Source organism: Nannospalax galili, unplaced genomic scaffold (assembly GCF_000622305.1).
Source record: "Nannospalax galili isolate Female #2095 unplaced genomic scaffold, S.galili_v1.0 scaffold321, whole genome shotgun sequence".
NCBI lineage: Eukaryota > Metazoa > Chordata > Mammalia > Rodentia > Spalacidae > Nannospalax > Nannospalax galili.
In genome coordinates, this window is record NW_008345972.1 from 2447569 (window position 1) to 2457682 (window position 10114).

Genomic DNA, 10114 nt, shown 5'->3' on the forward strand with positions numbered 1-10114 from the left:
GAGTTTGCATGGGTCTTGTGCATGCTGTCACCACTGCTATAAGTTCATATGAGCACGTTCCCAGAAGCCTGTGGGACTCTGTTTCCTTATGGTCATGCACCAACCCTGGCTCTTGCAAACTTTCTGCCTCTTCTTCCACAATGGTTCCTGAGCCCTGGATGGGTGAGGTTTAATATAGAAGTCCTATTCAGGGACATATACTCTGCAATCTCTTATTCTCCACACTTGGGCAAATTGTAGCTTTCTGTGTTAATCACCCTCTGTTGCATGAGGAAGTTTTGCTGGTGAGAGTTGAGAGATACAGTAGATTTAAGTCCACACACTTACAGCCACCTGATTTTTTTTTTTTTTTTTTTTTTTTTTTTTTTTTTTAGAAAAACTCCCCTTAGCCTCACCCGGCCTAGAACTCACTTTGTAGACCAGGCTGGCCTTGAACTCACAGAGATCCACCTACCTCTGCCTCCCGAGTGCTGGGATTAAAGGTGTATGCCACCATGCTGGGCAGCCACATGATTTTTACAAAAGGAACGAAAACACACATTGGGGAAATGATGGTAACCTTAACAAATATTACTGGTAAACTGGGTAGCTATATGTAGAAGAATGAAACTCAACCCCTATCACTCATCCAGCACAAAGCTCAACTCCAACTGAATGAAGGATTTCAACAATTATGTCTGTTTTGAACTTCATATACATATGAAGTACAATATGTTCCTATTGTGTTGGTTTTTTTCCTTTCAGTATCATATTGGTGAGATGTAGTCTTGTTGTTTGTCACAACATAGCCTTTATTTTTTATTGTTAATATACTGCACCATATTTACATGCTGCAACTTACTAACCCATTCTACGATTGACGGGCATCTGTGTACTTCTAATTTGGGTGTTATGGTGATTAATCTTCACTCTTCACTATGGATCTTGATTGGATTCAGTCACTTAGAAAATTAGAAAAGCATGTCCCTGGGCGTGGCTGTTTTCAGAGGTTTAGATGAGGGGTCAAGAGCCACCCTGAATATTAGTGGCACCATTCTGCAGGCCAGAAGACCAGATGGATTAAAGGTAGAAAGGAGAAAGCAGCTGATCACTGACAGTGGCCTTCCTCTGCTTCTGCTCACCCTGATGTGGCGTGCCCTGCTACTGATCCCTCCCTGCCACGACAAACTGACACCTCTGAAAGTGGAGTCAAAATGAACGCTTCCTCCCATGAGGTATCTGTGTCAGGTATTTGCCACAGTGATACAAAAGTAATTGACACAGTTTTAAATGGGGAAAATGCTTTCTGGAACTTTCTGCTGGGTGTCTCTGTGCATCACTTGCTGAGCCACAAAGCTAAAAATGTTATGCTGGGCATGGTCAATCTTTTAAGAGACATGTGTTCATGAGGGAACACATAGGTAGCTGCTTGCTTTTGCTGTTCAGCCAATGAGGCTGGGACATAGCCATGTGCTTGCTTATGAATTCCCTCTTTTGAGAAGGGTCTCTCTCTGATATGTTAGCTCTTAATTTTATTGATTTTGGTGGATTTTGTCACTTACATTTTGCAAAGCTATTCTTCCCTTCTATGATTTACTATTTTATTCTCTTGTTTCCTTGCTGGACAAAAGTTTGTAATTCAATGCGGCTCAATTTCTTAAAAGTTTTGGTTAGTACTCTTTTCCTTGGCTAAGTCTCCATAAGTCCAGGCCATGAAGACTCCAATGCCAAATTCTAGGAGTTTTATTATTTTGTACATCTATTTAGATCTGTCATCTACCTCAAAAGAATTTTAAGCTAGAGATTTATTGTTATTTGGTGATTAATAAATCAAATTAGTTATGACACTGCCCTACTTGTGTATTTCCATTCACCAGTACAAAAGTATTTAAACCAGAAAGACTGAGACATATAAGGCAGAACAAGGAGACAACACTGTCCTACCAACCTCCCCTAGTTACACCTCCGCCTGGACCTTTGTACCTATTTTCTTCCTAGGGAAAGTGTCAAATTAGCATGTGGACTGGAGGGCAACCTGGTCTCTAGATGTTTTAACAGAAAGCAACTTACAGAAGTAATGGAATTCAACTTGTATTTCCCTTGAGTTTATTGGTTCAAATTCATTTTAGATTATTTTAACATTATAATTATCCTCTAACTGTACATGAGAGACTATAATAACCTAGGAGACTACTGAACCAGAGTCAGCCAAATATATTACTGAACCCCTAAAGTTATATTTTAATTGGTCCTAAAGGAATGTATCACCAATAGTTGGAGAGTCAGGCAAATAGAACTTCTTTGGGGAGGGGAAAAAAAGGCTATAGAATAGCCAAACTTATTCAAACGGCTCTTTTTCACCTCAAGGATATTATGCATAGAAATCTCAGCAGAATCTTGGTTGCCAGTATTATTTAGTTGAGGCTGGTTCAAACCAGGATAGAGTCTGTCTCCCTCCTCCACTCGCATTCCCTTTCTCTGAGGTTCTGAAAAGCACAATATTCAACTATTTCTTAATAGAACTATCCAAACACTTCAGAAACAAGTAGCTAGCTCACTATAATCATTTTAAATTCAGGTACTGCCTATGAATGAGAATGTTGATAAACCCAAAAGATAATTCTACTTTTATATAGCAATTAAAAAAACAAACATCAACATTTCAGTGAAAGCAACATTTCAATTATAAACCATAATATTGGTTAAACTATCTATGGGAAAAGCTGAAAAATCCTAGGCAAAAGCATTTTGGAGTATTATTATAGTGCTCCCTCAGTTTGCATAAAATTAAGGTAATTTACGGCCATTATAGAAACGCTGAGATATTGTTACATTATGTTGTCTGTACATTTAAATGTCCCTACACAGATACCAGAATCAGTTTTTCTTTATTTTCACCAGTCTGACTAAATGGCACTTCTGCTGAGAGATGTTTATCAAAGATGCTGTAAGTTTCTACACAATTAGGAATTTCTTATTTTACTTTTTTGATTACAGGGATTTTGCTCAGATGACCTATCACAGTAAGTTTCTAGAACTATAATCCCAAATGTGCATACTTTGTACTGTATACAAATAAAGCAAAAATTGTCAGTAGTATAAATTTAACAGCATTATTTGCAAAACTACATGCCAAAGTCACAATAAGCAATACTGTAGCACAAATTATACAACACAAATGATCTGCTTTTTAATGCCTTTATTCTACCTAAATTACTACCATAGGCTTATGTTTAAAAAGCAGGTGTTGGACAGATGCAGGACAAAAGTTGGTTCACCCAATTAGCAAAGCTGATGTATTTTTTTTAATTACAATAAACGCAGATGTGTTTGATACTTGCAGTAGCCTTAATTGAAAACATTGATTCCCACTGTTCCAAAACAAAAATACAGAAAATCCCACACATCTTACTGTACTTCACCTTAAAATGCTTTACATTTGTTTTGTTTATAATAGCACAGAATTCAAGTGAAATTAGGCAGTTATTTTAAAGATTTAAAGCCATTATCAAAAATAGATTACATTTTTTTCAAGCTACAGAAATGCTGCTACGGTGGTTGGGAGCCCAGTCACCTTTCAACTGCTGCCTTTATATCACCCCTGTTGCTATCAGCGCTTGCAAGTTTGCTTCACGGTTCAAAAATCCCACTGCACTGAGCTGTTCCAGTTGTTGCTGAAATCTGACTTCTGGATTCTGTAGCTGAGGATTCATTCCAGCAAGAGGCTACAGCATTTGTTGAATAAACTGTTGGTGTCCAGGTTCAGTATTTGTGGGACTTGTATTTTCACTAGGTGCAGTGCTAGCTAGACCCATCGGTTCCTGAAGAGCCTCCAGTGTTTTCTACCGCCCCCAGGCCAGGGGTAAACCCTGGGATGAGGCCAGGAGCTTCTGTAGCTAATGTCTGCAAACCCTGCTGAATCTGCAACAAAGCCCGCATTGCTCTAGGATTTGACATTGCTGATAGTGAATCAGGATTCTGCGTTTGTTGGAGGAAAGTTGGGAGCTGTTGTCTCATTTGTTCCTGAAGCTGAGGATTTCCAGCCAATAGCGGGTTATTCAGCATCATCTGTGCAGCAAGGTCGGGGTTCTGGCTTAGTGACTGCATCGTGCTTCTCATGTATGGGACAGACAAAATGTTTTGCATAAGCTATGGGTTTTCAGTTATTTGCTGCAATAAGCTTTGCATTTCTGGTGTATTGAACATACTAGCTCCTACTCCAGGCACCAAATTTGGCCCAGTAGTACTCTGCCCAGCAGTAGTACTGATAGCACTACCAGCAGTACCACTCACAATGTTAGTGGTCCCACTAGAAGCTGATGAACTCTGAGAAGTCTGTGGAGCCCATGGATTGGGTAACGGATCCCTATTTTCTGTAGGAGAAGGCTGACTTCCTTCACCTGAGGATGTACTGCTCACTAAAGCAGCAAATGGATTACCACCAAACTGTTCTTGGGCGGCACTCAGCATAGGTTCCTGAGTATCTGTAAACACTGCAGTTAAAGCATTATGTCCCCAGGAATACTCCCTAGGTTGCTCAACGCTCGGTCCAGGTTTCTCCTCATTTTCTGCATCGTCTGGATTTCTGGCAAGTTCCAATGTTTGTCTCATTATGTCTGGATTATTAAGCATATGACTAATTTCTGGATTTCTTTGTATTAACTGTTGCATCTGTGGATTGGCCATAATTAATTGTCTCATCAGGTCAGGATTAGAAAGCATGCTCTGGACGGAGGGATTTTCCCTGATCTGGACCATCATTTCAGGATTGGACAAAAGTTTTCACCTGCATTTGGCTCTGTAGTTCAGAGAAGTTGGTAGTATTTAAACCCAACCTAGCTCCTCAGGCCTGCAAGTCCTCCAAGTCTACCTAAACCAAAAGGGCTGCTAGAAGCAGAACCACAAGTGGGGTTACTATTGGGAGCCGATGAACTGTTAACATTGCTTCCAGTGGTATTTGTTGGCTGAGCTGAATAATCTTGAGGCCTGTTTTGCGTTTTGATGACAAGGTGAACAGTAAGTCCATCATGAATTCCATGCTGACTCAAAGTATCTTGAGCCTTTAAAATTTTTCCAGCAAATAACACAACACAAGTTGGTCAGTATGAGACTTGAAACGTTTAGAGATTTCTTCTTTGAACTGCTGGACGGAGCTGTTCTCGGGCACAGCAAACTCTTCCTTCTTCTTTGGGGTTTTCACCATGACTTTCATGATCTCGCGTCGCCCGCGCTGTCCTGGAGGCCCGGAGGGCCGCTGCTCTCACCACTCTCGGTCAGGGCGGTGACTCAGGCGAGCCGGAAGGCCGGGTTAGCGGCGCAGGCACTGCAGGGTCTGTGGCACGGCTTGGAGAACACGGGACAAGCCGCCCAGGTGCCAATGGGTCGCAAGGCAGCCGAGGGGTGCGGGGGTTGGGTGGACGCGAGCTCCAGGTGCAGGCCTGGGTGGCTGCGCCGAGGGGAGGCCGAGCACTCTCTGCCACGCCGCCGCTTCCTCCTCCCGCCCCCTACTGCCTCAAAATTTTTATATCTGGCATGAGTTAAGGAATGGTGCAGTGGTTTAGATATGTCTCCTCTAAAAACGCACGTTGAAATTTGACCCTGTAAGTAACAGTACTGACAAGTGTTGACACCTTTAAGAGAGATGAATGTTTTCCTATAGAAGTGAGTTTTCCCTCTTGTAGGATGGGAATAGTAACTGTGAGAGTGGCTCTTGTTATGTGACCTTTCTTCCACCGTACCCACTGACATATTGCTATGAGGTCCTCACCACAGCTGTGCCAATGTTCCTGGACTTCCAGAACTACGAGCAAGGTAAACCTTTTTTGAGTATAAAGTATCTAGCCTCAAGTACGCTGTTATTATTCCATAGTTTTAGGGGTTAAAAAGACAATCAGCATAGCCCTGGCTCAGGCGAAGGCCCATGGTTCTGTCAGGCCATGGCTGGTGGCAGGATATAAGACATATGTAAGAGACACAGCACCGTGAGACAGGAAAGACGACAAAACAGAGTGAATGCACTGTACTAGTAATCAGAGCCACTGAACTTTAAAAGGAAGAATATCAGCAATTGAAACTCAACACCAACTTGAAAAGACAGTTTTCATAAAAATGCCCTTTTCTCAGACTTTAATCATTCCAGGCCCGTCCATGCAGAGAAGGAAATATGTATCTAGTCAGAAGAGTTCTTGTTTCTGGCTAACCAAAGAAACAAAACCATGAGATTTCATGTGATGGGGCGGGGGTCTTTTTTTCGAGACAGGGTCTCCCTATAGCCCCAGCTGACCTGGAGCTTGCTATGTAGACCAGGCTGGCCTTGAACGCACAGAGATCTGCCCTCTGAGTGCCCGGACTAAAGGTGTGTGCCACCATGCCCAGCTTCATGCGATTTTTTAAAAATATTGAGTACACTATAAGAAGGAGTGGCCTGAGCAGTGACCAGAGTGCTACTGGAGCATCATGAGATTTCTTTATTATACACAAAAGAAGGACCTTTGAAAATAGGGATGGGGCTGGAAAGATCACTCAGTGGTTAAGAGCACTGACTGCTCTTGCAGAGGACCTGGCTTCAAGTCCCAGCACCCACATGGCAGCTAACAACCATCTGTAACTCCAGTTCCAGGGGATCCAATGCCCTCTCCTGACCTCTTCAGGCACTGCACAACACAAGTGCACTTACACTCATGCAGGCAATACACTCAGACTCATAAAATAAAACTAATAAATAAAATATTTTTTAAAAGAAAACAAGGGGGGCTGGAGAGATGGCTCAGTGGATAAGAACACTGGTTGTTCTTGCAGAAGACCCGGGTTCGAATCCCAGCACCCACATGGCAGCTAACAACATGCAGGCAATACATGCATACACATAAAATAAAAAAAATAATAATAAATAATTTTTTTTAAAAAAGAAAGTAGGGATCAAAGGGGAGTTTGAATTTTGGCTATTTTGACATGATGAATTGGGTTCCCCCAGATACTTTTCTGGCAGAGTCAACTAAAATGCTGAGCAGAAGTTAAAATTGAAAAATTAAAATTAAAACAAGACCACATGAGCTGGTCAGAGTAATATCGCAACAAGTTATTCCAAGTTCTTGGAATTATTAGCGTGAAGGTCATTAATGTTCCCCCACAAAATTAAATAGACACATTGATACATCTAATGTAAATACTTTTTGTTGTTGTTGTTGTTTTCAAACAGGGTCTCCCTGTAGCCCCAGCTAGCCTAGAACTCATTGTATCGACCAGGCTGGCCCCATCTCACAGAGATCTGCCTTCCTTTGCCTCCCTAATGCTAAGATTAAAAGGGTGTGCCATCACACCTGACTTTCAAAAGAAAACTTTTAAAAACTGCAGACCATGTGACATTCAACCCCACAATGAGGGGAGAGAATGGAATCAGTAAAAGAAAGAAAAGAAAGTCATTGAGTGAGAAGTTAAGAAAGAAGGGAATGGAAAACAGAGCAGGAAAACAAATGATAGGATGAAGAAACCACATACAAATGTGCCATCGTCAACGAAACTAAGCTGGGGGAACTGTGGCTACAAGACAAAACATCACACCGTGACTTTTAAAACTCAGACTAACAACTTTTGATTTTCTAAAAAGACAACAAAAGCTTCAGGACACAGAGAGAATTAAAATCAATAGTGGCACAGCAGACAAACATTAACCAGAAGAAAGCTGCCTCTGCAGCCAAACACCAAAGTAACTGTTTTTTGAGAGAAGGTGCTATTCAGTAAAGAGACATAAACTTGTAAGTGCCTGATAAAATATCCTCAAATTGCACAAAGCAGAAAACAGCTGAGAAGCCAGATGCACTGGACAGAGGCTGTTATCACAGCGAAGGGTTTAAACCATGTTTTCATTAATACATAGATCAGTAGGAATGTGGGCTATTTGAGCAGCAAAATTAACAATCTTGAGCTAATGAGCATTTATAGAACACTGCACCAGCACTTAGACAAAACACATTCTTATTAAGCACTTGCAAACTTCAGTGAATTTCAAATGGTGGATGGTGACCACAATTCAATTAAGTTAGAAATAAATACAAAAAGAAAATGGGAAAACTGTGTTTGGAAATAAAGCCTCACCCGACATCTGAAGAATTCATGAATAAAAGAAGTCATAATGAGACAAGAAGACACTTAGACCTAAAGGATGGTGAGAATACTACTGACCATAATCAGTGGAAAGAAATTCAAATACTACCGGAGACTTACAGCCTCGGGTACTGATTTAGCAAAGGTGAAAGTGCTCATATCCCCAAATACAGTCCTTCTCACTCCCAGGTTAGTCCCCAGGAGATCAGTCTGCATGCTAACTAGAAATTGTCTTTAAGCTCTCAGAGGCAGGGGCCAAAGAGATGACTCAGTGGTCAAGAGCACATGCTCCTCTTGCAGAAGACCCAAGGTCAGTTCCCAGCACCCACTGTCAGGTGGCTCACAACTACCTGTAACTCCAACTCTAGGGGACTCTGACACTCTCTTCTGGCCTCCATGGGCACCTGCACCCAAATGCATATACACACATACATACACATAATTTTTTTAATCTTTTTTAAGAAGATCTCAGATGAAGAATCTCTTCACAGAACATGAGGGAGGTAAATGATGATAGACAAAATATTTAACAATATGGATGTTATAACAAGTTAATAAATAAAAGTTACCTCGCTAGTTAAGACCATATTAAACTGCACAAGGTGCTTACCAAGCAAAGTAAACTATAGAAAACTTATAAACTCACTTTAATAATTTATAATTTAAGAAAATGTTAATTGCAGTAAAATTCATAAAACATGAAAATTTCTATCTGCGATAATTTGAACTTGAGTGCCTCTGCCAAAGACTTGTATGTTGAAGGCTTGGTCCCTAGAATGGCTCTGTTGGGAGATGGCAGAACAGAACCTTTAAGGCATGAGGCCTAGTAAGAAGTCCTTGGTTACTGAAGTATGCACTTGAAGGAAGGAGACTATGGGACATCTCTTTCTGTCTTCCCCATGCCATTCTCTCTTCCTGGCTATGAGGTGAGTAATTTCATTCTACCACGCACTCCCACCTTACCACAGGCCCCGAGTGATGGGGCCCATCACTCATGGACTACGAACTTCCAGACTATAAGCCAAGATGATCCTCTTGTATGTATAAGTCTCTCAGGTCCCTCAGTGTGGTGATGACAAGTTGACTAACACACTCTCACCCATTCTTAAGCATATCAGACAGAGACACTAAGTACATTTGTACTGTTGTACAACAGTCGCCACTGGCCATCTCCTGAATTAGTCACGGCTTCCCAGGCTGACATTATACATCCATTAACATTACTAACTCCTCGTTCTCCTCTGCTGACCCTGAGGAAGTTATCGTTCTGCTTCCTGTTTCAGTGAACTTGACTGCACTAATTTTCTCCTATGAATGAAATAGCACTAGACTTCTTTCATGTCCGGAGTGCTTCATGTAGCTTAATATCCTCAAGGTTTGTCCATGTGGTAGAATTTCCTTCCTTTGGAAGGATAAATACTATTCCACTATAGGAATATACCACATTCTGTTTATCACCCATCTGAGATCCTCTGTAGCTGCCACATTTGACTATTAAGAACAATGTTACTACGAACATAGGTATACAGGCATCTCTTTTATTCTTGCATAACGTCTTTGGGAAACATACCCAGAAGTAAAATTGCTGAATCTATGGTAATTCTAAATTTAATTTTTTGAGTAATCATCATACTGTTTTCCATAATGGCCACAGCATTTTGCCTTCCCCCTAACGATATACAAGGGCTCCACTTTCTCCATAGCTCTAGTCACTCACATTTGGGCTTTAATATTTTTCTTCTTTATTACATTTATTTATTTGTGTGTGCATGTGTGTCTGTGTGTGTGTGTGCACATGTGCATGTCACAGTGCCATTTATACATATGGAAGTCAAAGTACAACTTTTGAGAGTCAAGTTTTCTCCTTCCACCATGTGGGTTTCAGGGATTGAACTCAGGTCATCAGGTTTGGTGGTAAGTACCTTTACCCACTGAGCCATTTCCCCATAAGGGACTAAATCCTTAATAAGCAGATAGGGCCACTAATGAAAAATAAAGATAACACACTTCCTGCTTCTTCTTGGTCTGAGAC

At 41.2% G+C, this 10114-nt stretch overlaps 1 pseudogene across 1 annotated transcript; it reads right to left on the reverse strand.

Annotated features, from left to right (window-relative positions):
• Positions 1 to 3528: 3528 nt before the first annotated feature.
• LOC103741486 lies at positions 3529 to 8080 on the reverse strand (annotated as a pseudogene). The gene is made up of 2 exons (XR_003850962.1): positions 8074 to 8080; positions 3529 to 5264 (listed from the first exon to the last, which is right to left on the reverse strand). The product of XR_003850962.1 is annotated as a ubiquilin-1 pseudogene (transcript).
• Positions 8081 to 10114: the final 2034 nt, after the last annotated feature.